Source organism: Harpia harpyja, chromosome 15 (genome assembly GCF_026419915.1).
Source record: "Harpia harpyja isolate bHarHar1 chromosome 15, bHarHar1 primary haplotype, whole genome shotgun sequence".
NCBI classification, from domain to species: Eukaryota; Metazoa; Chordata; class Aves; order Accipitriformes; family Accipitridae; genus Harpia; species Harpia harpyja.
Window position 1 is genome coordinate 1,973,241 of NC_068954.1, and position 24,685 is coordinate 1,997,925.

The window sequence follows — 24,685 nt, forward strand, 5'->3', positions numbered from 1 at the left end:
TAATTTTTGATAGGAGTAAAATCGAGAAGGAGGACAAGCAAATTACTTAAGCCAAAAAAATCAGGTTTCAAGTCATCTCAAACCAATGAAACATAAAATGTTCTTTAGCAAGCAGCAGCATATCCTCAGTCTGAAGACAAGCAATCACCAGTTCATTCAGACCCTTCTATACTGACTCAGATAACATTTTGATAATTCTTTTATCATTTCATAGCATAAATGACTGAAATAGGTACTAAAAATGAGGCCCGAGAGCTCTACCCACCAGTGAGCAAAAAAAAAAAAAAAAGACCTGACAAAACCCAGATAAATTATTCTATAGACAGCAATATCTAGTGATTTCAATCCAACTAGCTTCTGTGTTTCCAAGTCCCGTGTTTCTTTAGCAAACCTGTGCTTCAGCATCAGCCAGCCACGCCTCCGAGTACATGCATACTAATTTTCTCCCACATGAGAATTCTCATAGGTCATTTCAGAGAAAAAAGATAAGGACTTTTATTTCTTTTTTTAATGAGGATGAGGTTCAAAATGGCCAGGTACACAAAACCTGTGATGTATTCAAGAAGCTTACAGAGATAAGACTATTCATAACATTTTCAGGGACCTTGAACTGAGTTACGTGGTAGCCTTACACAGCAAAGTAGGAAATGAGCCTAGAATAAACAAACAAAGCTTGGTTCCAATACTCAAGGAAAAAAAAAAAAAATCTCTGGAAACACAACCGACTGCAAAAGAGAAAGACCATCTTCAATTTTGCCAACCTACTGTGAACAGGGGGATGGAAAGAGCTCAAGGCTCAGACAAGGAGTCTTGACAATATAAATTTACAGCCACTGATGCCTGACCTTTCTATGCAAGTGATCTAATCCCCTTGCAAAGCATCGCAGTGTCTTCCCCCAGGTGCAATACTGTTTTATTCCATCTCTACCACATGTTGCTCTCAAGACCCCATTATAAGAATTTCAAGAACCAGGTGAATGCAACTGCTGGATTAGGAGAGGAACCTCTGCCACCACCTGAAGAAAAATTCAAATCCTTTGAATACCTTTGAGTTGGAGTCAAAATGATCGATACTTCCACTCTAGCCTGCCAGTGAATGACCATCCTGCCACAGGTGGATCAATCTACAAGGACCCTGTTAGCATTTTTGTAAAGACCATCTCCTTTTCACTGCTCAACAGGAAATAAGCAGCTCCCCTTCTGCTCTCCATCTTTGTATTCTCTACCATGACCCTTCCTCACTTGTACTCTTTTATTATCTTCTACTGATGGAGAAACAGAACAGCCTTTCAGAAATCTCCAGCACTTGGAAGACATAACTTCCACTCATCACAACAGAGAACACTTAATCCTACAGTCTGTTCACATGTTTGAAGTTCCAGATAGCCCTTTTTCACTGCTAGGAACACAAGGCCTACATTCCTTGTGCAGAAACCTTTGTGGACATTGAGAAATGCCTTATATCTACTTAAGTCGTCCTGTGAAGGTGGAAACTACTTGCTGATTAAATCCAGTTTGCAGCATATCACAATTTCCTAAATTATTTCACCAGCAAGGGCTGATGAGAACAATAGCTCTGCACTGAGCCACATGCATCATTCTGTGGGTTAGGAGAGAACTCATTTGGTGCTCTAAATCTCATTATAACTTGCTGATCGGGATGTAAAATATGCACTTATCTCTGAACTGAAGGCTTTTAAACAGCTTGAAACAAACTCAGCTCTTCTGTCTTCAAGTAGCAGTTGTTTCTTATTCCTCGCACTTCAGGAGGCCTATCTGAAGAACTCTCTTAGTAAACAAATTAAAATTATATTGCTATACTGGATTTAGACAATTTCAACCAAAATCTAAACGCTGTAGACCAACTGTTCAAAGAGTAAATGCAGATACAAGGGTCAAATACCAGATCTCCAAATCTCCCCATGGCAAGCTGGACAAGCCTGTGCCCATCTGTGAAATGGGAATACTTTCCTACTCCCCAGAGATGGTGCTTACACTTATAAAAAGTCCCCAGTAGTCTCTGGACAGTGAGGGGCTTTGTTTCAACAAGCAGGAGTTCTCAAAGGTGCATAAATTTGCAGCAAGACGTGACTCCGGAGGCAGAGGGAGTGGTGCAATAGCCCTGACAGCGCTACGCTGCCAAAGACCCAACTGCAGCAACCTCCAGCAGATTTAGTATCAAAAGTTTCCCCCGTCAGCAGACTAATGGGCAGCACAGAGGGAGGAAACATTTCCAGGCTAGTATTCTTTGGGGGTTTTGTTGCTTTTTTTAAATTTTTAATGGCTGTTCTGTGTATTTTCCCCTCGCACTCTAAACCTCTGCCATGGAACTTAAATCTTGTTTAACTGGATTCATTTAAACTGTTTTTACAAACCCCGAAGAGTTTATTTCCAGCTTGCTAGTTGCACGCAAAATGTATGAATTACCGAATGTAGGTATTTTCCAGCATCCAGGAGGAAACCCGAGAGTAAAAGCATGCTTCTTGTTTTTAAAATACCTCCTTAAAAAACCTTTAGAAGTTATTTAATACTGTTTTCAAGAAGTCCGCGGTATCTCTGTAATCATACATTCTGTGGCAAGAGTAGGAATTCAGGAATCCAGCTCTCCCTGCACGTAGCACCATGCACGCACACCTATAAGCAAGTCAACAACCACAGTGACAAGCAGGGCTGTTCTAAGTTTGGGAACTAACGCTGCAGTTTTTTTGGAGACCATCAGCAGCGTGTTTCTGCTGTTTTAGCGACGTACGCACACGCTCGGCCTCCCAAACCAGATTCTCCCTTTCTGCTCTTCTACTGGATGACATTTCTCCCCGGCAGGACTTGGTCATCAACCTTTCTGCACCCTGAAATGAAAACCCCGGTGCTGTCCCCACCCCACCTAAAAAGCACACCACATTCTCCACAAACCAGGACATAAAAACAATGTTTATTCTCTTTCTGCACCCCCCAGCCCTGCTGACCTGGCCCGACCAACCTATGACACTGCACCACCTCCCTAACACCGAATGCCAAACCTTTGCTCCCCACCTTCCACGTTCACCTCAGCTTCCCAAAGCAGGACTCCCCGCACATCCTCATCCACCATCTCCATCCTCTCTCCTCTATGACCTCAATCAGAAGTGCAAGCACACCTGCAAACCCTACTTTTATGGCTCTTTGCAGGTGCTGACAACTCCTGAGTGCCACCACAAGGACCCACCTACACCAAGGGTCCCGCAATAGCTTGCTCACATTCAGCATTGGGAATTACTGCCTTTGCGTCGCAAAATACCCCGTTTTGAAGCAGTCTGCATACCACGAGTGTATGCATGCCACAGTTCAGGAACCTCTGCTCTAAAGAACGAAAGCCATCAGATGCCTGTCATCAGAGCTACTTGTCAATGACGCAGAGGCTGCTGGAGCCAAGCCTCTTGAGGTTTGCTGGCAAATTCAAGGAAAGTTGCACCCAATTTAATAAATCCACATACACAACCAGAGCGGTTGAGTGCACCAGGTACTTGAGAATAACCTGTCAAGTGCCTTTTACTTTTCACTAACACCCTACTACTTAGGCAAATTATCCAATTGCTGTGATTCTGCTTCATTCACCTGAAAAAATGAGTGCAAAAAAGGGAATAATATTTCTTTGTCTTGCAGGGGCATTACAAAAAGTAGCCAATACATGTGCGATGCTCCATTCATATCAAAAATGAATGTCATAAAGCAGCTTATCATCTAAAAACATTAGAAGAAAATTAAGTAGGTTGCAAAATCAAGCACTAAAAATTATAGAGTAACAGATTTATGATCATCTGTGCAACCTTAATCCGTTCCACTTTGTTAGTCCAACGCATACAGTGAGTAAGTCAGAGAATCTATGGAAAAATATCATGTGGCTACAAAATTGTAATTACAGTTGCATCTGTTTTTCCTAACTTTTGAATGTTCAGCTTTACAAACAAAATAGCTTTCTGACTTAATGGAACTTCCCAGGTTTTGGTTCTAGTCTGCAATATCAAATTGTACTTTTTTTTGATATGCTGTATTGAAACATATTTCATCCACAACAGTATCAGAAAACTACATTAAATTATCACATGATGTGACATGGAAACAGATTTAACTAATAGAATTTAGGTAGTTTATTTTTCCATTTTCACTGTATTTAAAAAATAAACTAGATTAAAGTATATTTACCAGATAGTTATTTTCCATACAGCGAGCTTTGTATATACAATATTGTTTCCATTTCCAACAACAACAAAAGCGTAAAATCAGGCCAAATGCTATTTTCAATGGCATTTTTAAATTCATTAAAGCTTTTTTTCATTTATTTTGGGCCTTCAAAGGGATTATCACCACTGCATCTTCAAACACACAGAACTTCATGCCAACTCTGTCAAGTCTGGGTAAACTGTTTTAAAGGTTAAGGACACAACAATTAATCTAGCTGTCAAAGGTGCTGGGATCCCACAACTTCCACTATGCCTTCAGTGAATATTCCACACTGAAGGTAATCTGATTACACTAAAATATAAACCTGGGAATGACATTTCAGACACCCAGGGAAAACTCGCATAGAAGTTTTTTCACAAAGAACACTTAAAAACGACCTCTATAGAAAAATATTTGCTGGGACAATAGGATACAGCTGAAAGAGTATGAAGAAAGCCTGCAAACAGTATAAATACAAAGCATATTCTAAAACGCTGGATTTTCATAACCATAATTTAAAAGAAAGCAAGAGTTACGTGCTGCCAAAGGCAGAGCTGGTTTCAGTCCTTATTCCTACCCTGTGAGTCAGAGAGGCCTGAATAACATGGTGTTTTACCTGATCCTTCACCCGCAGCTCTCACTTATTCCATAAGCCAACATTCTTAAAATGACATTTGGAGACACGAACAGAGGTATTTTACACATCAGTTCCATTCCAAGAAATTGTAACTACTCATACAATAGCAAATTAGGCTTCACACTAATTACATTTCAATACACATAGGGGCTTTGTGCTCAACTTTACAGTAAGTTGAGATATAAGCACATTGTAAACGCTCAAGTTTCACATCCTCAACAACACTGTGCATGCAGCATTTCATTATTAAATTTGAACTTAGAGGTCATATAAGAATGCAGCATGATCTGTTGGGTTCTGCTATAAAAGTTTCCAGAGTGTCCAGTTATCATTCCTTCAATCCTACAGCAGCATCTTCCATCACTAAAAAATACTATTCTGGTATTCACCTTTCAGCTGAGCGCCATTTGCAACTGGAGCATGGAAGAAAGTCTGGTGAACTCATCCTGCCAAGCTTCCCTGTTAAAACTCTGCTTGGAAATCTCTGCTCATAAAAAAGAAACAGGTAGCATAACTGCCAGCTGTTCACGGAATTAGTGGGAAGACCCAGAACTCATCTTGTCAGCAATCACATTTAAGAAATGCATGAAAGACAAAGGGATCAAGCTTACACACCCAGTCTACAACAGGTTTAACTCTAGCTAGTTGTTTATTTTCACGCACAATTTTTCCAGTATGATTTAAAATAACTGGTCACAAGCATGTGTCTAAATCCTTTTCAGGTTAGTCAGACTTTTGTTAAAAAAAAAAAAAAAAAAAAAAACTTCAAAGACAGAGCCTGACTAGCACTTCCACTAAAAAGTTTTTCTCTCAAATTATTCAAGATCTCTGAAGTACATTGATAAAACTGGATGCAAAGTCTCAGATTAAGACCAAAACACAGGCTCTGGGGGAGAGAAGAAGAGAGGGAGGATAGGTATTAAGTATGATATTCACAAGAAGTAAGAAGAAAGAGAAGTTAAGCAGTCCAAGCTGCAAGATTTCTTGTACAATTTACACATGAATCTGATTTAATGGTGTGAAAAGTTCAGGGCTTTTCTCTCCTATTTCTTCAATCCGGAAGTTATACAATGTTAACAGAAAAAGAAAAATAAGAGAGAAAAATATTTTTAGTTTTCATTGTTAAACTCTCAGTGCAGTTTTACTGAAAGATTATACTACCTACTTTTTTTTTATTATTATTGAAACAGCAAATACTATTCTGAAACCTTCTGGACAGGAGATCACCACACTGGGGGCTGGAATCTCTCTCCCCTCCCAAGGCCCTTATTTCCAAAGACAGCATATGCTGCATACAAGGGAAAACACTAACATTGGGTGAATAACTTTATCAACACCTAATCATTTTGATATGTGTGCTACATAGAATAATAATAATAATATCATTTGATAATATCATTTGATCCCAGGGTAGTGTTGTGTTCTAAACTTATCCCTCCACTCACAATTCAGGATCTGAATTCCACATATGTGGGAAAGCTACTCATTTGTTTGGGTTTTAAACAGTTCCTCATTCATAATTTCATCATAGAAATAGAAGAATCAAGCCTACTTCTTGCCTTGTCTGGCATATTGCCTTATTTTTGAAATCTTCACACTCTGAAAATCCAAAAAAATGAGACCCTTGAGATTTCAGATGTCACATTAAAAAAAAAAGGGGGGGGGGAATTAAGCCAAAGAACACTGTTTTGAGCTTGTTTTGCAGCATATTCCATGACAGATAATTAAAAATAAACACAAAATAAACATAAATAGCTCAAAACAGACACTTTAATGATTTGTGTTCCAAAATAGCTAGTTGCAGGATCAGCCTTTACTGGGACATTTCTGACGCTTGTTTAAAACAGGACCTAACAGTTAAGGATCTTTCCCCTCTGCAGAAAAACTCAAACACATCTAAGAGCCCCTCCACTGATCAGCTTTAAGCAGCTGACAATTTGTGGATCCTTAGAGCAAAATATGGATACTGTAGAGTTCATTAACCAAGGCAAGCCAGCAAACTGTTGACTTATATATTCACTGCACTGTTTTCCTTTCCTAGATCACCTTCCTGTAACTCACCAACTTACATAGGCTTCACTAAATCAAGGCAAATCTCTGAATGGACACACACTGGTTGAAACACGACTGCCAGGATAGCTTGCCTCAGCTTACAGAACATAATAAACCAGTAAGTGGGTTTAAACAGATTTAAGAACATCTATGCGCAGGTTTATCTAAGTTGGTTAACAAATCTACCTAGTTTAGGCCACGCAACCTTGTCCCTCAGACCCGAGCACTTGGGTGGGGATTCTCACTGCAAGGTCTGTGCACAAAATCCCATCCTCGCTTTTTCCCCACTCACCCAAGGACATCTAAGGGAAATATCCCACTGCTCCTTGTGCCGAGACCCATTGGAGTTGCTTCCCAGTCAATTGGGTCAACTGCACGAGAACCTACCTATCTTTTCAGGGGAAACAGTAGGAACAGTATTGCAGGATTATCAGCGCAGAAGCTATTTAGCCTGCGTTTTCCCTGCAGAGCGTACTGGCGCTAGCCCAAAGCCAAGCAAAGCCTAGTTTCTAACCTACATTCCCAGCCAGGTAAATTAGTTCAGGCTTAAAGAACCTCCAAACCAGTTCAGCAGTTTTTTTTTTCCTTTGTAAATGACAGGAGCCCAGGTAAAACGCATGGTGCTGACACATCCTTTATACCTAGACCAGGCCTCCAAGTGCTCTAGAATTTGTCCCACAGCAAAGCCACAGCATTTCAAATGGTCAGCTTTAAATGGAGATGCTGCCGTAGTGGTAAAAACCTGTTCTGCATCGCCCTGACTCACATGTGCAAGGCTAGGTATGCAAAGAGTTGAAGCTGTTTACAAGCAAGCCATAATTTTTAATATTGCTGCTACAGGCAAACATCCTATTCCAGATCCTGCTGCGCCAGGGGAAGAGGTTAAAGCTCCTGACTGTTCTCAGACCGATGAGCAGAGCTACTCCTGTGAATCCTCCCTCGCCTGCCACGGCTCTGAAGGGCTGGATCAGCCCCGGCAGCGGGGAGGCAGGCAGGCAGGCAGGCAGAGGGCTCAGCCCGGCATCGGCAGCACAACAGCAGGCAGTAACCCCCCAAAAGACCATGAAGCGCTGGTTCGCTTCAATGTTATTAAAAAAAAAAAAAAAAACAACCCCAAAACTCCATATTTAGGCTGCTAATATGTTGTGACTACCAACTTTCCTGCTGCCCACCACCACCCAGCTGCTTCCCTGTCACAACTCCGCTCCTCTACCTCTTTATGTTTAGGATGGAAGTTTTTGGAAGCAGAGTCCACTTTCACTCCATTTTTGCATCACTCCTACCCCACTGCAAACCTGGTCTGCGCCTGGGGTTCCTGGATACTGCAGCAATACAAATAACATAGAACCGCCAATAAAAATTGCTTGTTTGTATCTGCCAGCAATTAAAGCTCAGAGGTAGAAGCGGTGGCCACACGCTATGGGGTATTACACACCGCGTTGGCCTTTCAGGAATACCTGGTTAAAATATTTACCTGTTAGTCCAAGCCCTTCCTGCTTAAAATCCTGTCTTTAAAGGCAGAATCTAACTTTAAAAACAATTGGGTTTTATTCCTCCTCTTTGATCAAAGAGATAAGAACCACGCTTCAAAGAAACACAGTCAACCAAGCAAAACAAGAATAACTCGACATATAAATAGTTTCCTTATACAAAATATACTGTTTTTCAACTGGCAAACTATTTATGCAGGAGACAGGATATTTTTAGTAGCAGCACTCACACCTTCATTTCTGACAATCCCTGCAAAGTCTCATGCAAATTACCCCCCTCAGATTAGCAAGCAACAAGGTGCTGATCTCCAGCAGATCTGTTCCTTGAAAATATGCTTATATAATTAAGTAAGCCTAATAATCCTAAAGGCTTCCAATATTTGTTAACAGCCCACCCAACAACCATGCCAGGAGACCCAAGACAAGTCAACAGAGGGCACGTGTTCCCAAATGCAGACTTTTACAACGTGAGAATGACAGTGATATTGCTCCAATAAATCTACAGTGGAAGTGTATGACTAATTGTATGAATTAGTCATGCAGTTGTGAGCATGTGTCGTAGCATTATCAGAGGGCACGGCTCGGGGAAAACACGCATGCTAAAAATCAAAGTCGGCCCGTAGTGAATAAGAAGGCCTGCCTTCTGAAGAGCCAAAACCCCCCGCTCGCCTCTCAGGAAGCCTATTTGTTTTGGAAGCAAGGATTTGTGCTGCCATATTGTTTGGCAACACGTTTCAAACAACAGATACCCATCTTGAGCAAATAAGTTGAGATTTAACATTTCAGCATGCCCATCGGCTTTGAGCCAGGTGCAGTATTGCCAAAGTTACTACTGTTTATTATCTACCATCAAGAGCTGTTTGTCCCCTTAAGTGGCAACTTGAACTTTAATCATTTTCACAAAACAGCTCTGCAAAGCTGTGGATACTACACGCCTCACCAAGCTTCTCTGCAAATTTGTGGCTTTGCATCCATCTTTTCCTGGTTTACAACATTTTCTCTCCCCACTCCTCTGCAAGAGGCCTAGGTATACAGCTACAGATGCACCACATACTATGTATACCTCCATATGTAACATGTATTTTTTACTTTCTCTAGTATAAGCAAGCTGATGGCTGCAGCATAAAGAGTTCAGAACACATACACATTTGCTGAAATATTCTGCAAGCAGAAGATCACAACCTCTAAACCGCAACGGGACAGCACGTTTCCAGGAAAGTAAATGAAGCATCTTTTTTGTTCATATAAATTTACCATCTTGCTACTAGAACTCACCAGGTACATTACTCTTTACATATATATATACACACACACACATATGCAAAGTTTACACACACATATATATGTATATCCTGCTAGCCCACGCAAACCCAGGTTTTTTGGGTTTGGGTTTTTTTTCGGTCTAAACCAACACCACGAAGAATACAAGCCATGAGACAGGGTGAAGAACATACAAGCACCACCCACACAAGTCCAATTTCCAGTTTTAATATACTTTGCTGTGTCACTCTTTTTTGGCTATGCCGTACTTGGGTAGTGAAAATTTGATATCTCCTGTACGCTGATTAAGCTTCCAGTGGAAGCAAGCAGCAGCCCTGGACGGTACTCCACACCTTTCCACCTTTGCAAACGCACCCTTTCAGGTGAAAAAAAAAAAAAAAAAAAAAATAATCGGGAGATCGTCACCCAAGGCGCACGACCCAGTTCTCAGCCACTGAAAGGTCAAAACGCACCTAGGAAACTGGAGGACTTGAGCGTGTCTAGCAACCTACATCGGAAGGAAACAGCCTTTCCGCAACAGATTTTTCTACCGCTAAATGTCATATTCCAGCGGCTAAAGCCCCCCCGCTGCACAAACCGGGGCTACCGCTTGCATACGCACCGCCAGGTATTTGGGATTATTCGCAATCTGCTGCTGGTCCATGTCTCCGAGAGAGAAATGAAGCAAATTTAGGGCAAGCACTCTGCTAGGAGCGAGGAGGCAGACGCCAGCTTCGCCACCAGCCTCCTGCAGAGCCCCCCCAAAGCCGGCAGCCCAGGCACCCCCTCTGAGGAGCCTGCTTCCCCACACAACCCACCTGACAACCCACCCCTTCCCCGCTCTGGTGACCCCAAAACCCCCCAAAACCCAGCCGGTACCTGACGGCCACCTCCGGTTCTCCCTGACCGACCGCCTCAGCGCTGAACTTAACTCGCCTCCGCTGACACCCAGAACCGCCCCGCCGGGGTTGGGGGGTGGTTTTGGGGGACACAGACAGACACAGACACACAATGTCACAGGCAGACAAAGAGCTGTCACCTAAAACGCCACCAAAAGGAGCGTCCTCCTTGGCCGGGGGAGTGGGGGGGGAGGGTGTCCGCGGGCCCCCGCAGGCCCGTCTGCCTCCCCTCAGCCATCTTCCAGCCGGGAAGGGGCTGGGGTGGGGGTGAGGAGGAAAACTGCTTTTTCACTTTTTTAATCAACTTTAAATTAATAATAATAAAGGGAGGGAGGGAGGGGGAATACTGAGGAAAGGGAGGGCTGGGATTGAACCGCCCGAGGCAGGACGGGTTCCGCCGCGCAGGGTCCCCCCCCGGGGCGGCTCTCCTCAGCCCCCCGCGGGGGAAGGAGGGCGGGAGAGAGGCGGGAGGGCGGGAGAGAGGCGGGCGGGCGGGCGGGGAGGCCGCGGCGCCCCTCCGCGCTCCGCCCGCCGCCATAGCAGCCCGGGGCGGGCAGGCAGGCAGGGAGGGAGGGAGGGAAGGAAAGGGGGGGGGGGGGGGGCCGGTCCGGTCCGGTCCGTCCCCCGTCGTCGTCGTCCCCCCCCTGCCGTGACAGCTGCACCTCCCCGCAGACCGGGGGACTGCGGCGGGGGCCGGCGTGCCGGCCCCGCCAGACACACCCCCGCCCTGCGCGGCGGGGCAGCCCCGGCCTGCCTGCCTGCCTCCCCCCGTCCCCACACCGCGCCTGCCTGCCCGCCCGCCTGCCCTCCTTCCCTCCCTCCCTCCCGCCCCGCCGCCAGCTGCGGCGCGGCCGGGCGCCACTCACCTGCCGCCGCTGCCTGGGTGACAGCCGCCTCCCCCCGCCGGGGCTGAGGCCGCGGAGCTTCCACGGGCAAACGCGACAGCGACTCCCCCGGCCAGGCGGCGGGGGCGGCCCCGGGGGGGGGGGGGGGTAGTGGTGGTGGTGGTGGTGGTGGGGTGTCGGTGTGCTGCCGGCTCGCAGCAGCCCCCGCCGCGATCGCGGTGACCGGAGCGGTGGGTGGCGGTGGTGGCGGCGGCGGCGGGCGCTGCTGGGGGCCCCGGTTCCCGCTACGGGGCTCCCGGGCACCCGGGGCCCCTTGCCTGGGCGGCGCGGCGCGGCTGCGGGGCTCCGGCTTCGCTCGCCGCTCTCCCTCCCGGCGGGACGGGGCGGAGCTGGGTACAGAGAACGAGGGGGGCGGTGTCGGAGGAGGCCGCCGCGGCCCGGCCCGCATCCCTCCTCCTCCTCCTCCTCCTCCTCCTCCTCCTCCAGTCAGTCGCTGCTGGCCGCCATCTTCCTTCTCCCCCCGCGGCCCGAGCCGGGCGGAGGCGTTGGGGAAGCCGCGGTCCCTCCGCCGCCACCCCGCGCCGGGAAGGGGGCAGGGGGAGGCGGGCGCCATCTTGTTGGCACAGCGGGTGCCCGGGGGGGGCCTGTCCGTCGGCGGCCGGGCCGGGGCGGGGAGGGGACGGAACGACCCTGCCTCGCCGACCCGGCACCCCCCCCCCTCTGCTACCGGCATCACCCATGTCCCCACAGCGGCCTCAGCCTCGGGTCTGCCCTCCTCACCCCTCGCCCAGGCTGAGGCACGGCTGCCCCGCCAACCTCAAACCCGGGCCCCGGCTCCACCAGCCTGACCCGTCCCTCAGGGTGAAGAGGCCTTCGCCGGACTCGGGGGGGGGGGGGGGGGGGGGGGTTCTCCTCATCCCTCTCACCCACCAGGAGCTGCTGTCACCGAGCTGAGGCGTTCTGTGCTAGAAGTTAACCTGTCGGGTTTTGTTTCCCGGTCGCCTTCCCCAACGAGGCTTCGAGGAAGATTTAAAAGGCCTGCATGGTGCGTTAGCGTTGGTCTCCATCTGGGCATCACAAGGGCCGAGGCGTGCCTCGGATCAGCCGGGAACACCGGGATGAAGTTCAGTTAGCAGTATGGGGTGATAGATGGTCCCACGCAGACCTCGACCCACTGTTTGGTCTCCTCGCTGCCATTTTCAGCTATTGCCACGCAAAGCTGCCGCACACGGAACAGTCACCATTGCTCTGTCAACTATTTTATCACATTCTGGCTGTATCTGGTTACATTATTCATCCTCTCTGTGGAACTGCGAAATCCCCAAACACCTCATGTGTCATGAGGCAAAACAACTCCGTGGGTTGCATAGTTAAAATAAACCAGAGCTTCAGGTGGCTCGTTTTCCTCCATGGGGGCTCTTTATTCCTCAGGGGCTGGAGAGTGCCTGTGTTACAACAAAACAAATTGGCCTTAAAAGGCCCAGTCAAACACACAACATCGCAAATCCGCCCGGTGTGGTCACCCACATCGTTATCTGATCGGGATTTTTGCCTTCCACAGAAACCTGTGCCTTTCTTGGGGTCTACACAGTTATCTCTGAGGTTCCCTGCTTCCTAGAAAAAGCCCCTGCGAGCTGTATTTCCTAACTGCCTCCTTATCTCTGGAGCACCTGGGAACGGGATGGGCAGGATGAGCCTGAGTTAACCCTTCGGCAGGTAAAGGGCCAGGGGATATGGATCGCAGGCTTATTAGTTGTTTTCTGTCATTTGGGGACCAATAAGACACTTCCTGGGCTATTTTATATTCATCCCAACCTGCTTAACTGTAGGTGCATTTGTATAAAAAACACTCTATGTTTTGTCAATCTTCAAGTAGACAAATAGTTGGCGAACTTTTTTTTAGAAGAATTTCAGGCCTGTGCATGTGAATGAAAGCATCAAAATGACCAGGGAAGCTGTGGAGAAACAAGAGAGAGGAGAGCAGTGACCTGAGATCGGGCACCCACCACAAATCCTCTGCTGCAAAACTCACAGTGTCCACGAGGTAACGAAGGAATGCTTCTGATTCTCCTTTAATTGCATTCTTGGTAGGGGCTGAGGCAACATTAACAGCCGCTGCATGCTGCTGCATGACCCTTCATTGCAACACATCTAGGTGGAAGTGCTAATAGATTCCTTCTGGTCCTGTTCACTTCATGACAGCAGCTAGGGAAGGAAGCTGTGTAAAATTCCCCGAGTCTTCCTGAGCTGCCAGCTCTCCACTGCCTCTGCAGGCTATGCCCACTTTGGTTTTATTCAGGCAGAAAATGCTCAGCCTTCACGACTAATACAGAGCTTGATGTTAGAGTATTTCCCCTCCATGAATTCCTCACGAGTAAGTAATATATTAGCTAATCTCAGGCAGTAGGGACATTGTAATTTTTCAGTGATATTAGCACTGAGAAGTATAAAACCATTTTTATTACTTTAATCTGCAAGTTAATTTTTAAATGGAATGCAGGTATAAACAATGCCATTTTTAAGTACATTACAGAGCTGTCAGGCTTTGACAATTTAAATGAATGAGACTTCAAAATGTATTATGGAGAAGATTAAATATCTCATTGAAATACACATGAAATAAAAATGAAATCCATCAGCAAAATGAAATTATTTCAAAACTTCCTAGAATTAAATCCAAAACAAAGGCCTCTCCCACCAGGTAAATGATACTTTAAAGTGAGGCTTTATCTGAGAGCAGCTTTAATTTCCAACTGACTTCAAATGACAAATAATTTACTCTTGTTAGATCTTTCTAGCCTGAGCACTTTGTAAAACAAGATGATTTGATTATCTTCATTTTACATGTACAAAGCAGTGTTTAAGAGGTTTAAGTGGGGGTCAAGCAACAAGTGAGAGATGGAATCACCAACCAAAACAGCGTCAAGGTCTCCTGGTTGTCCTGTTTCCTGCCGCAAGCCCTCTGTGTGACGCTGTCTTCTGTAGCCCATTTTTTCTGTACAACTTACTTGGGCTAAAGGCCATTTTCAGGCTTTATTTCAGTTTATGAAGCAGCCTGTTTTAAGAGTTTCTTATAAGCCACAAGTAGCCACAGTACAGTCGTTAATCTAAGAAGGCAAAATTAAAAGTATGGAGTTCTTTAAAGCTTCTTGGCAAAACTCAGCATTGTAATTAGTAATAAATAATTTCTTTGATGATAGTATTGCTCCACTTAGTACGCATGTGGTTCTTTAGAGCTCCACCTAACTTCTGAATATGGGCTTGACTCTGTTTCCTGCTGAGCCCTTGAGGAGTGCTGAGCTCCTCCATTACTAGTGACTTACTTATCCCCTAAAAATGTCATAGAAATGTTAAGATTGGTCTAAACGGGGGTTGAATAGGAATGCCGGGTGTGGGAGCACCGGGAGGAACTAATGGCAGGAGAAGGGTACGAGAATGTCGTTTGATGATGGCATGCGGACTAGCAGGTCACCAGCATTGCAGCATGCGTCTACCTGCATGGACCCTGTCTACCTGTGGGCAGCCCGAGGACTCAGAGGAGGAAGGTGTCTCCAGAGGGTGAAGCATCGCTATCAGCTCCTACGACTGCTAAAAGCTATGTATTGGGTCTGCATGGCAAGGTTTTGGTAGCAGGGGGGGCTACAGGGATGGCTTCTGTGAGAAGATGCCAGAAGCTTCCCCCGTGTCTGACAGAGCCAATGCCAGCCGGCTCCAAGACGGACCCACCGCTGGCCAAGGGTGAGCCCGTCAGTGACAGTGGTAGCACCTCTGGGATAACAGATTTAAGAAGGAAAAAAAAAGTTGCTGTCACACAGAAACTGCAGCCAGAAAGAGAGGAGTGAGAACACGTGAGAGAAACAGCCCTGCAGACCCCCAGGTCAGTGCAGAAGGAGGGGAGGAGATGCTCCAGGCGCCGGAGCAGAGATTCCCCTGCAGCCCATGGGGAAGACCACGGTGAGGCAGGCTGTCCCCCTGCAGCCATGGAGGTCCACGGTGGAGCAGATCTCCACCTGCAGCCCGGGGAGGACCCCACGCCGGAGCAGGGGGATGCCCGAAGGAGGCTGTGACCCCGTGGGAAGCCCGCGCTGGAGCAGGCTCCTGGCAGAATCTGTGGACCCGTGCAGAGAGGAGCCCGCGCTGGAGCAGGTTTTCTGGCAGGACTTGTGACCCCACGGGGGACCCACGCTGGAGCAGTCTGTGCCTGAAGGACTGCAGCCCACGGAAGGGACCCACGCTGGAGCAGTTCGTGAAGAACTGCAGCCTGTGGGAAGGACTCACATTGGAGAAGTTCGTGGAGAACTATCTCCGGTGGGAGGGACCCCACACCGGAGCAGGGGACGAGTGAGGAGTTCTCACCCTGAGGAGGAAGGAGCAGCAGAGACAATGTGTGATGAACTGACCGCAACCCCCATTCCCCATCCCCCTGTGCCGCTGAGGGGGAGGAGGTGGAGAAAATCAGGAGTGGAGTTGTGCCCAGGAGAAGGGAGGGGTGGGGAGAAGGTGTTTTAAGATTTGGGTTTGTTTCTTATTATCCTGCTCTGATTTGATTGGTAATAAATTAATTTTTCCCCAAGTCAAGTCTGTTTTGCCCACGATGGTAACTAGTGAGTGATCTCTCCTGTCCTTATCTCGACCCACAAGCCTTTCGTTCTATTTTTTCTCCCCTGTCCAGCTGAGGAGGGGAGTGATAGTGCGGCTTTGGTGGGCACCTGGTGTCCAGCCAGGGTCAACCCACGACAAGCCAGCACGTGGAAGAATTGTGACCTGAGGACGAACATCCTTTGTCCTCCAGCTGATCCTGAGATGAGACAGAGCAATGGACACAAGCACTTCGGCACCTGAAGGTACTACCTGGACACTACGTGGTGCTTCGGAGCATGCATGAGAATATGATTTTTTAAATTTTTTTCCCACCTCCTCAGGTCTCAGGTGCAGGTGGGCTACATTGTCACTGCAGCGTTGTGCCATCATTTCCTGTGTGACAGTCTTTTTGCTAGTGTTCAAGACCACCAAAAGATACAAAGGTTTGGGTTTTTACACAGCAGAGGGTGCATTTCACTAAAAAAAAAAGCTCCGAGCCAAGAGCAGGACGCTTTTAACACACTGATTTAACACCTTTTCCGAACCCCTTACTTTTACAACTTTGCAAACACGCTTTAGCCGAAATTAATACACAACCCCGTTAAGGTTAACGAGTTGTTTCGCATTCAGACACCCACTTAGCCCATGCCGGTTCTTGCAAGCACCTTGGCCTAGCTGCAGTCTGCAGGGCTCAGATGAGAGCGGTGGCACTCCTGGGAGGAAATCCTTCCCCAGGATGGTTGTTGGAGCCAGCGCTTGCTCCCAGCACCACTCGGGGAAGCCTTAATGAAAAGCAGCTCATCAGCAGTTACGTAACCTAATGATAATCCGGCTCAGGCCGGGCAATACTTAAAGCCACAGCGTCTCTCTGCCGTGACCTATTTTATGCTCGATGCAAGGGCAAAAGTATGTGGTTTGTAACTTTGCTGGGTCTTTTACGGCGGAGTTATTGCCTGTCAGTAGAAAAGCCTCCTGTGCACGTTTCTTCTGCTTTCCCGGCTGCAAAGCAACCGCTTCGGATTTGTCACTGGCTTTTTGCGGTATCGGCTCCAAGCACAGGCACAACAGAGAACAAATTGTAAACAATTAAAAGGAAAACAGTTAATGTCCTGCAGGAAACGCGGCATACTTTAATTTCAGCTTCACAAGTTGCAGAGGGTCCAGGGGTATGTTGCAAACACTTCTAATGCCATGTTCAACCACACAGAAAGCTTTTGTGCTTTTATTAGATCTCTGAGAACAACAATGTATGCTTCCACGTTCCAGGGTCATATTTACATTTGACTTAAGAAATTCATTAAGATGGCACTGGCATAACTCAAACTTGTACGACTGACCAGCCCCCTGTAATAATTTTTTTACCTCTCAGTTTGCAGAAGTATCAACAAGAGATTAAACACAGAGATGTTGATTCAGATCTCAGCATTTAATCTGACCACAGATGGTGTCAAAAGAGGGACAGCCATACAAAATAGCAACAGATTTTTTTCCTAAACAATCGCTTTTTTGTTTAATAAAGATAGAGGACAAGTGGCCAAATTTAAAATACAGAGGAAATCTCAGTTTCCTACAGTTCCTCTCCTAGAGAGCTTTGAAGCATTATTAATGGGCTGATTTCTGTAAATGATTAATAATGTGTTTATATTTATGTACTTAACTAAAGTTATTAGTGTTACTATTAATAATTCCTATCTTTCATAGGATAAATACTCCATTCCTTATAATGCTGGACAAGTTAATGACACAGCTGGTTGCAAATAGGAGGTTGTAGTGTTATGCGAACTAAGAAATACTGCCTGTTACACGTAGGTTTACTCATTTTGGACGACACTTATGTTTACACAGAACCCTGTTGTTTTCAAGTCGGTGATATCAAAGCTTTGTACTTACTGCCACAAAGAATACAAGGCTTTGCAAAAATATACTACCACGCATGGTACTTAGTGCTGATGGATTGCTAGAGCAGACCATGTGGATCTGCTGATCTCTTATGGGTTGAAAAAGTTGCTCAAGCTAATTCAGAGCATTTTTTAAAAGCTGATTTTTAATGCCCAACATTAGACAGCTTAAGGTCAGAAATTAAATTACTTTTTAAAAGATTTACAAAACTTCATGTTGGTAGAAATATTTCAAGACATTTGAAAGGAATAATAATAATAATAATTTTTAAAATTGTGGTGATTGTGTTTGTTGGCTTTTGAAACGCCTTCCTGTGGAGCCTGCAACCAAAACACTGCTGCATTGTACTAGCATTTAAGAAACAGAAAGTGGACCTAAATGTAGATTATTAAAATAGCGTGGCTGATTATAAAGTCTAAAGGGAAATCATGTCACCTCATTTCCGTATCTCATCTGAGCAAAAGGCTAAATAAAAGGGGATAGGGAAATAACACTTTTTCGGTTTTAGTCATCTCAAGTATTACTAATCACAGAAGTAAAATATATTTTTAAATGCATTTAAATATGCCTCAGAGCCTTTTAAAGTGGACTCATCAGATGCAAAGGAGTTGGTTCTAGATGATTAAGGGTTAAGGGGTAAGGGTTGAACAGCTCCTGTCAGCCAGGTGAAGGTACCAAGCCCTTGCACAGGTCAGCTGTGCTGGGTCAGATCACCTCAGTATCAGTGCCTGTGTTTGCGATTCAACCCTGCTTGTAATGTGCTTGGCTAATTGGATAATACTGAATATAGAAGAAAAGAGTATTTTCTCATTCTTTCCTGATGGTATTTTTTTGTTGTTGGCTTTTAGGTGGCCTGCATAAAAAAGAATTGATTGTTTCAGTCTGTTGGTAAGTGGAATGATAACTCCCATCAGAGTTCGTGTAACTTGTCCTTTTTTGGCAATCACACCAGAGAGACCAAGTGCTGAACAGGGAATAAAGCAGAGCTATTCTCTAACCCTGTAGAGATGATCCCACTGAGAACCCCCTCTATTTACTCATCTGCACTTAAAGACTGTCAGTTTTATTCGGATATCTACTCAGTCTGTGAAATACTTTTCCTTAACCTACTTTTAATGCCTTTGAAGTATCATCTGCTTCACTAGTTTGAAGAGCACTAAAGCCCTCATGCAGCCAATAGGCACTTAAGTGCTTACGTTTAAACCCACGAGTAGCTCCGTGAGGCACACAAGACCTGCCACCGTTAGACAGACCTGTCAGTCCGTCTACTTCACTCCGTTGTTTCTAACGGCACGCAACACCAGATTCCTGCTCCTGCGCCTCGCCTCCATCTCCCCCCACTCAATGCGTTAGGAAGAGGGAAGAGGGCTGATGCTACCACAGCAACTTCCCCGCTAACTGGGGATCTTGAATCCTCGTGGGTACCACCACCAGTTCTCCCACCACCACGGCAATCACCAGGTTTCTGTTGCGTCTGTCCCTGTCGATAGAGGTTTAACACAAAATCTTTCCCGTTGCCTAACCGTTAGGAGGGGTACTGCACCTTGAAGCACGAGGTGGAAGAAAAAACATTTTTTCCAAATAACTTTGTTGGCCTTCTCTATGAGGGTCCTGGGTATCTTATTAACCTCAAAAATGCCTCAGCCTGCCTGGGGTCTGCTAAGCTCCTGGCCTCCATGAAATCCTCTGCAGTTAATTAGGTCCTTAGCTGTACCAGAGACCCCTGCAGAGGCAGATACGTTAACCTGGATAACAGATGCACTAGAAGTGATTAGAAATGCAGGAGAAAACAGGGGAAGCAGTCAAGGAGAGAAAAAAGAGGTAAAGGTGGTGCTTCAGGAGTACAAAATGCAGGATAAATGGGAAGCAGTGTTTGTAGTTAAAGGGGATGAGCTCTTTGTCATTTCAGATCAACAAAGTACAAAGGGAGGATGGGTACCCTTGTCACAACCTGAAATTCATAGATCATGAACAAAATGTTCTCCATTTTGTCCTCCACAGGTAGCGCAGAAGAAGAACGAAGAGCCATTCAATATTAAATGTTGGCTTTCTCTACTTTAGTTGTTTTTCTTTCACCATTTGTGTATAGTTAATAACTGTTTGGTCAGCTGCTATAGCTGAAGTCAGAAGCGAGAAAGGAACTGGAGCAGAGCAAGGGCAGGGAAAATTTGAAAGCAATTCCAACATCAAACATGGGCAACTGTTTCTGTTGGTGAAGGTGCCTCCTCCTACTGGTAATTCTAACCCCTTCCACTGCTTTGAAGGTGACAAAGTTCTTGCAATGGATATCTAACATTGTTAACACTTCAGGGTGCTGCAGTTTCTGAGTTTCTGGAAGGTACCATGTGAGGGTTAAAAATGGTAATAAGGTAACTTGGAGAGGTTATCCTTATTCCAACTGGTTGAAATATTAGTGTAAATGAGAGGAATTATATTGGAGCTTGGACATCTAAGTGACCTGAGATATGTGAATGGAGAATACCACAACCAAAGGTTAAACTGAATGTAATATCCCAGAATACAGTGGTAACTGAAACCAGGAATGAGGCATGTTTAGATCATGGCTTTCTCCTTTTGAAATCAGGGATCCTTCCTGAGAAAAAGAAACCCGGAGGTTTAGCAATACAAGACTTCCCCTCAGTGGCAACAAGGCAGCAGGGTGCCCTGCTGTTGGATCACAAAAAATATTTAGATTTTTTTTGATGGCAAAGTCCAGAAAAAATGTGGCCCCTAAGTAAAGGAAATTTACAGCATGAACTCACAATTGGTTTGGGTGTAATGGTATACAACGTTGTGAGAGGCCTAAGTGATACTGTTTTATGAGCTGAAAGTTTTTAACTCCTTCAGTATAGAAACTCAAACCAAGAACTGCCTAAATTAGGAGGTACCAAACATCATGTTCAGTGACAGCAAATGTCAAATTTAGGAATCAAATGAAAATATAATGACGTCATATTGGGATCATAAAATATGGACCAAAAGCAAAAGAAATTTGTATTTTTTTTACAATAAAAAGGATTAAAACTGGAGAATATTTTTAGCATTACTACAGCTTGTTCCTAAATGCAACTGTTTGCTGTTGAGACTACTGATAGCTCAGGAGGATCTCTCAGCAATGGCCTCTTACCACAAAAATACCTATCACCATAAACATATATTATGTAAAAACTGATGTCCAGGTTGATTTAAGTTCCAATCCCGGAAATGAAATGGGACCACATTATTAAGGGATGTGAGCTAAGGTATTACGCATACAAAAAAAAAATGACTGCCAGAAAATGTATGTCTGGGCAAACTGCACTCACATTACCCCAAATGATTTATCAGTCACTATGGCTGGTCAATATTAAAGCTCAATAGTTTGGGAACGGTGTAGTGACAGATTTAGAAATACACTGTGAAAATGGAATTAAATAGGTCCTACTAAATACGGTCTGAAAGATCTTGTGCTCCTGCTGAGGGAATAACTACTTGTGTGTGGCACCAACTAGTAGTTAATGATTCTCAGATACGTGACACAGGAGATGAGAGCTCTGTTTATGTTGTTTCTCTGTATCCCCTTTGGTGGGGGTCACATCAAATAGCTGACACACACCCCCCGCAGTGAAATGTGTGTGTAATGTCTCTAATGCAGATAAAGAGGTAAAACGCATGCAGCATTCACCCTCTGGTACAGCCAAGACCATCTAGTATGGGATCCCTCGAGTAAACTTACTACTGAGTTGCAACAAATAAATAGAGTGAGGAGCTAAAGCACTAGCAAACTAACAGTCAGCAAGAAATCTTTCTATGAAGTTAGTTTAAGAGTTGGCCACCCAAAGCCATAGCTGCACTGCAGTTAGCTTAGCATCCTGTAATTGTCCTAGCTCGGCCTAAATGTCAGCTTTTGTTCTCGTCTCGTAACGAAATAGCATCGGTTTGCCCTCGCGCACTATTTAATATTGTTAGGGGGATCATGCTCATTGCTGTGGGCAGCTCTGAATCCCCTCCAGTCCAGCAATACCCCATTTGAGACACGCAGCTGTGAATTTCCACAAAGATGCTATATATGATTCCTCTACGTACTATCTTTTGTGTAACCGAAGAATTTGCTTGCTTGTTTTCTACCAAATTGCTTACTGAGCAGAGCTCTTCACAGAGCTGTCTACAATGATGTGCTTGTCCTTTTCCTCAAAGATGTAGCTGAAGAGTAGTTTTTCTCCCAGTGCATATTCCATTGCAGTTCTCGCCAACGTTACCTGCCACCATGTTGTGGCTGATTTGATCTGCATCGATTCCTTTGAAAAACACCTGTGTTTTCTCTAGACACTGCTGAACCGAGCCTCACCTGCAAATCCTATCTTTACTGCACCTCTCCCAATCAGGCTTTTAATAAATGCATTAAAATCTAGACACTGCAGAATCCTCAGTAGCAGTAATGTTAGCCTTGTAGTCAAGATGAAAAACAAACATTTATTTCTACTTTTTGTTTCTAGTCTCCTAACAGCTTTTTAATGCAGGACTCCAGCTCCCTGACTTCGGGAGAGCCAGCACTGTGCTGCCATGCAAGCGTGCAGGTGAGTTGTTGGGAGACCAAGAAAAAGGGAAAGACAAGGAAACATCAGTTCAGAAAGAGGAAAGAAGAGACCTTAGTGGTGCAGAAAGAAACCACGCCATGTCCATATTGAAGGGGAATGACTGCAACAGAGAGGAAGACAGAGAAATAAAGTCAGATTGGAAGAACCCTGGGAATAAGGAGAAGAAGTAGTAGGGAGAGGAGAAACTGGAGATCATGTCTTCATTTAAAAGCAGAAACTCTGCGTGATCTGGGGTAGTTGCGTATGCCGGGATCCATCCCGTCTCATTTTAGCACTCACTGCAGCACCCAGGCTTCCTAAGCAAGTTGCCCCATCCACCTTCAACGCCCAGAGCCCCTGGGCAAGCTGCCCCCTTGGGATCCATCTTGGCTCTTCCCTGTGCAGCCAGGTCTCTAATTTCCACCCCAGGTGTCTTAACACCAGCGGACACAAATCCCTGCCTCGATTCCTCTAAGCCGCACACCTCAGTCTGCAAAATGGTGGCAACGGAATTTCTCTTCCATAGGGGTGTTGTTGTAAGGATGGATTCGGAAATGATTGGGAGGCATTTGGGCACTCTGTCGGTAGAGACACGAAGGAGGACAGAGGCAAAAGAGAGTGGAGAAAAGAAATAGTGAGAAACAGGAAGAATTCATGGTCAGTAGGAGAAGAACTGCATCTCATGGAGAGCATTTTAAAGAAGCAGAGGGATGAAACCCAGTCTGAAGAAAACACATTAAATGAGGAAAATTGCAACAACAAAAAAGTGGAGAATAGGAAGAGAAAAAGAAGGAAAGCCCACAGGGACCATAAAGCAATTCTTTATTTTTATGGAGACTTTCCACTTCTTTATTCAATTTTTTGAATGCAAGTTTTATTAGTGGTTTTGGCTCTGCCCTTGCAAACAAATCAGGCAGCACTACCAACAGCAGACTGGGAGGAGGTGAGATGCTCTTGGAAGTTGCACATCATCTTCTTTCTCCTCCTGAAAAGCTGGCTGGGTTAACCCCACTGTTGGGAAGATCTGCCAAGAGGCCATGGATGCTGGTATTATAGTTGTTGATTGGCTTCTTAGAAAGCATAACCTTACTCTGTATAGGCCATTTTTGCAGGGTCTACCTTGCTGAAAAGACAGAGAAACTACTGTAGGCAAAGGCTGATGCACTTCCATTACTGATATGACACCTCCTCATGGGAAAGTGCACGTTGATGTTACGTTGGCTACAAAGTAAAAATTAATTACGGTTGGACTCGATGATCTTAAAGCCCTTTTCCAACCTAAATGATTCTATAAATAGACTACAAAATAACATATAAAATACAGATTATAAAACCAGCACCATACAGTTGGAAATATCCATATATCGAATGTTTCTTTGCCCCAAAGTTTTGTGCAACTGTTGAAAACATCTTGATAAACACGGTTTGGGGTAATTGGGGAAATTCTGGTGCTAGAGAGTTATGCCAGAGGATATTACCTAAACTAAGACTACAGGGCTTGGGTCTTCAGGATTTTGCCATACCCATTTACACATGCGTTTATGCTGGGAGGGAGGGGAAGAGGTTCGTCATGCTTCGCTCAGCAAAGGAAGGCAGAGATTGTCCTGGGAGGGCCCTCATGGTATTTTCTTGCTGTGAAGGGCTGAGGAATATGCTTGCAGAAGCCAGGCAGGTTTTGCATTGGAAGGACAGAGCTGGGGATGGGGATGGTGGACATGGCTACGCTGCAGACATGACTTGAAAGTCTGAGAAAGTCGCTGAACTTGCCTGTGCCTGTCTCCTCACTGATAGAACTGAGAATAACAATACTTAGTGAAGTAGCAGATTACAAGGTTTAATTTGTATTTGCATAGTGTTTTAAGATCCTGGCATCAAAATGTTGCTCCTTAGCTCAGGGGAGAAACTTTTCTCTGTGTCAGGATTTCTCCCCAGCACGTCTCAGGTTCTTTTTTGTTGGTTTCTTGGTTTTTTTAACTCTACCTCCCTGTTCCCTTAGAGGTTTGATTTCTCATCTTTGTACTTGATCTTCTACATCAGAGAACTACTGCTGCTACAGCCATGCAGCGCTGTCTTTGCCCATGCAGATGACAAATTAATCTAACATTTCACGTCGGAGAAATACTTATTATTTCTTCCACCCCTTTTGTTCTCATAGTCACAGCGCTTCTCGAATTGTGCGGCTGGCATCCCCGGGGAAGCTCTGCTTTCTTCCCAGAGAGACCACAGCAAGTCCAAGGACAGTGAAAAATGGAATATTATTTTCTTGCTG

At 45.4% G+C, this 24,685-nt stretch overlaps 1 protein-coding gene and 1 long non-coding RNA gene across 5 annotated transcripts in view; one reads left to right on the forward strand and one right to left on the reverse strand.

Annotated features, from left to right (window-relative positions):
• The window catches only part of NCOA1 (nuclear receptor coactivator 1), a 184,977-nt gene extending 173,124 nt beyond the window's left edge, over nucleotides 1-11,853 (reverse strand). For all 4 annotated transcript variants that reach the window (XM_052809163.1, XM_052809161.1, XM_052809165.1 and 1 more), the window contains exon 1: nucleotides 11,402-11,853. The gene's annotated coding sequence lies outside the window, so the exon portion shown is untranslated. The remainder of the gene's footprint in view (nucleotides 1-11,401) is intronic.
• A 5,112-nt stretch (nucleotides 11,854-16,965) lies between these two features.
• LOC128152155 (uncharacterized) lies at nucleotides 16,966-23,661 on the forward strand. Its single transcript, XR_008238546.1, has 3 exons — nucleotides 16,966-17,127; nucleotides 18,709-18,748; nucleotides 22,336-23,661. It is a non-coding gene; the product is annotated as an uncharacterized LOC128152155 (long non-coding RNA).
• Nucleotides 23,662-24,685: the final 1,024 nt, after the last annotated feature.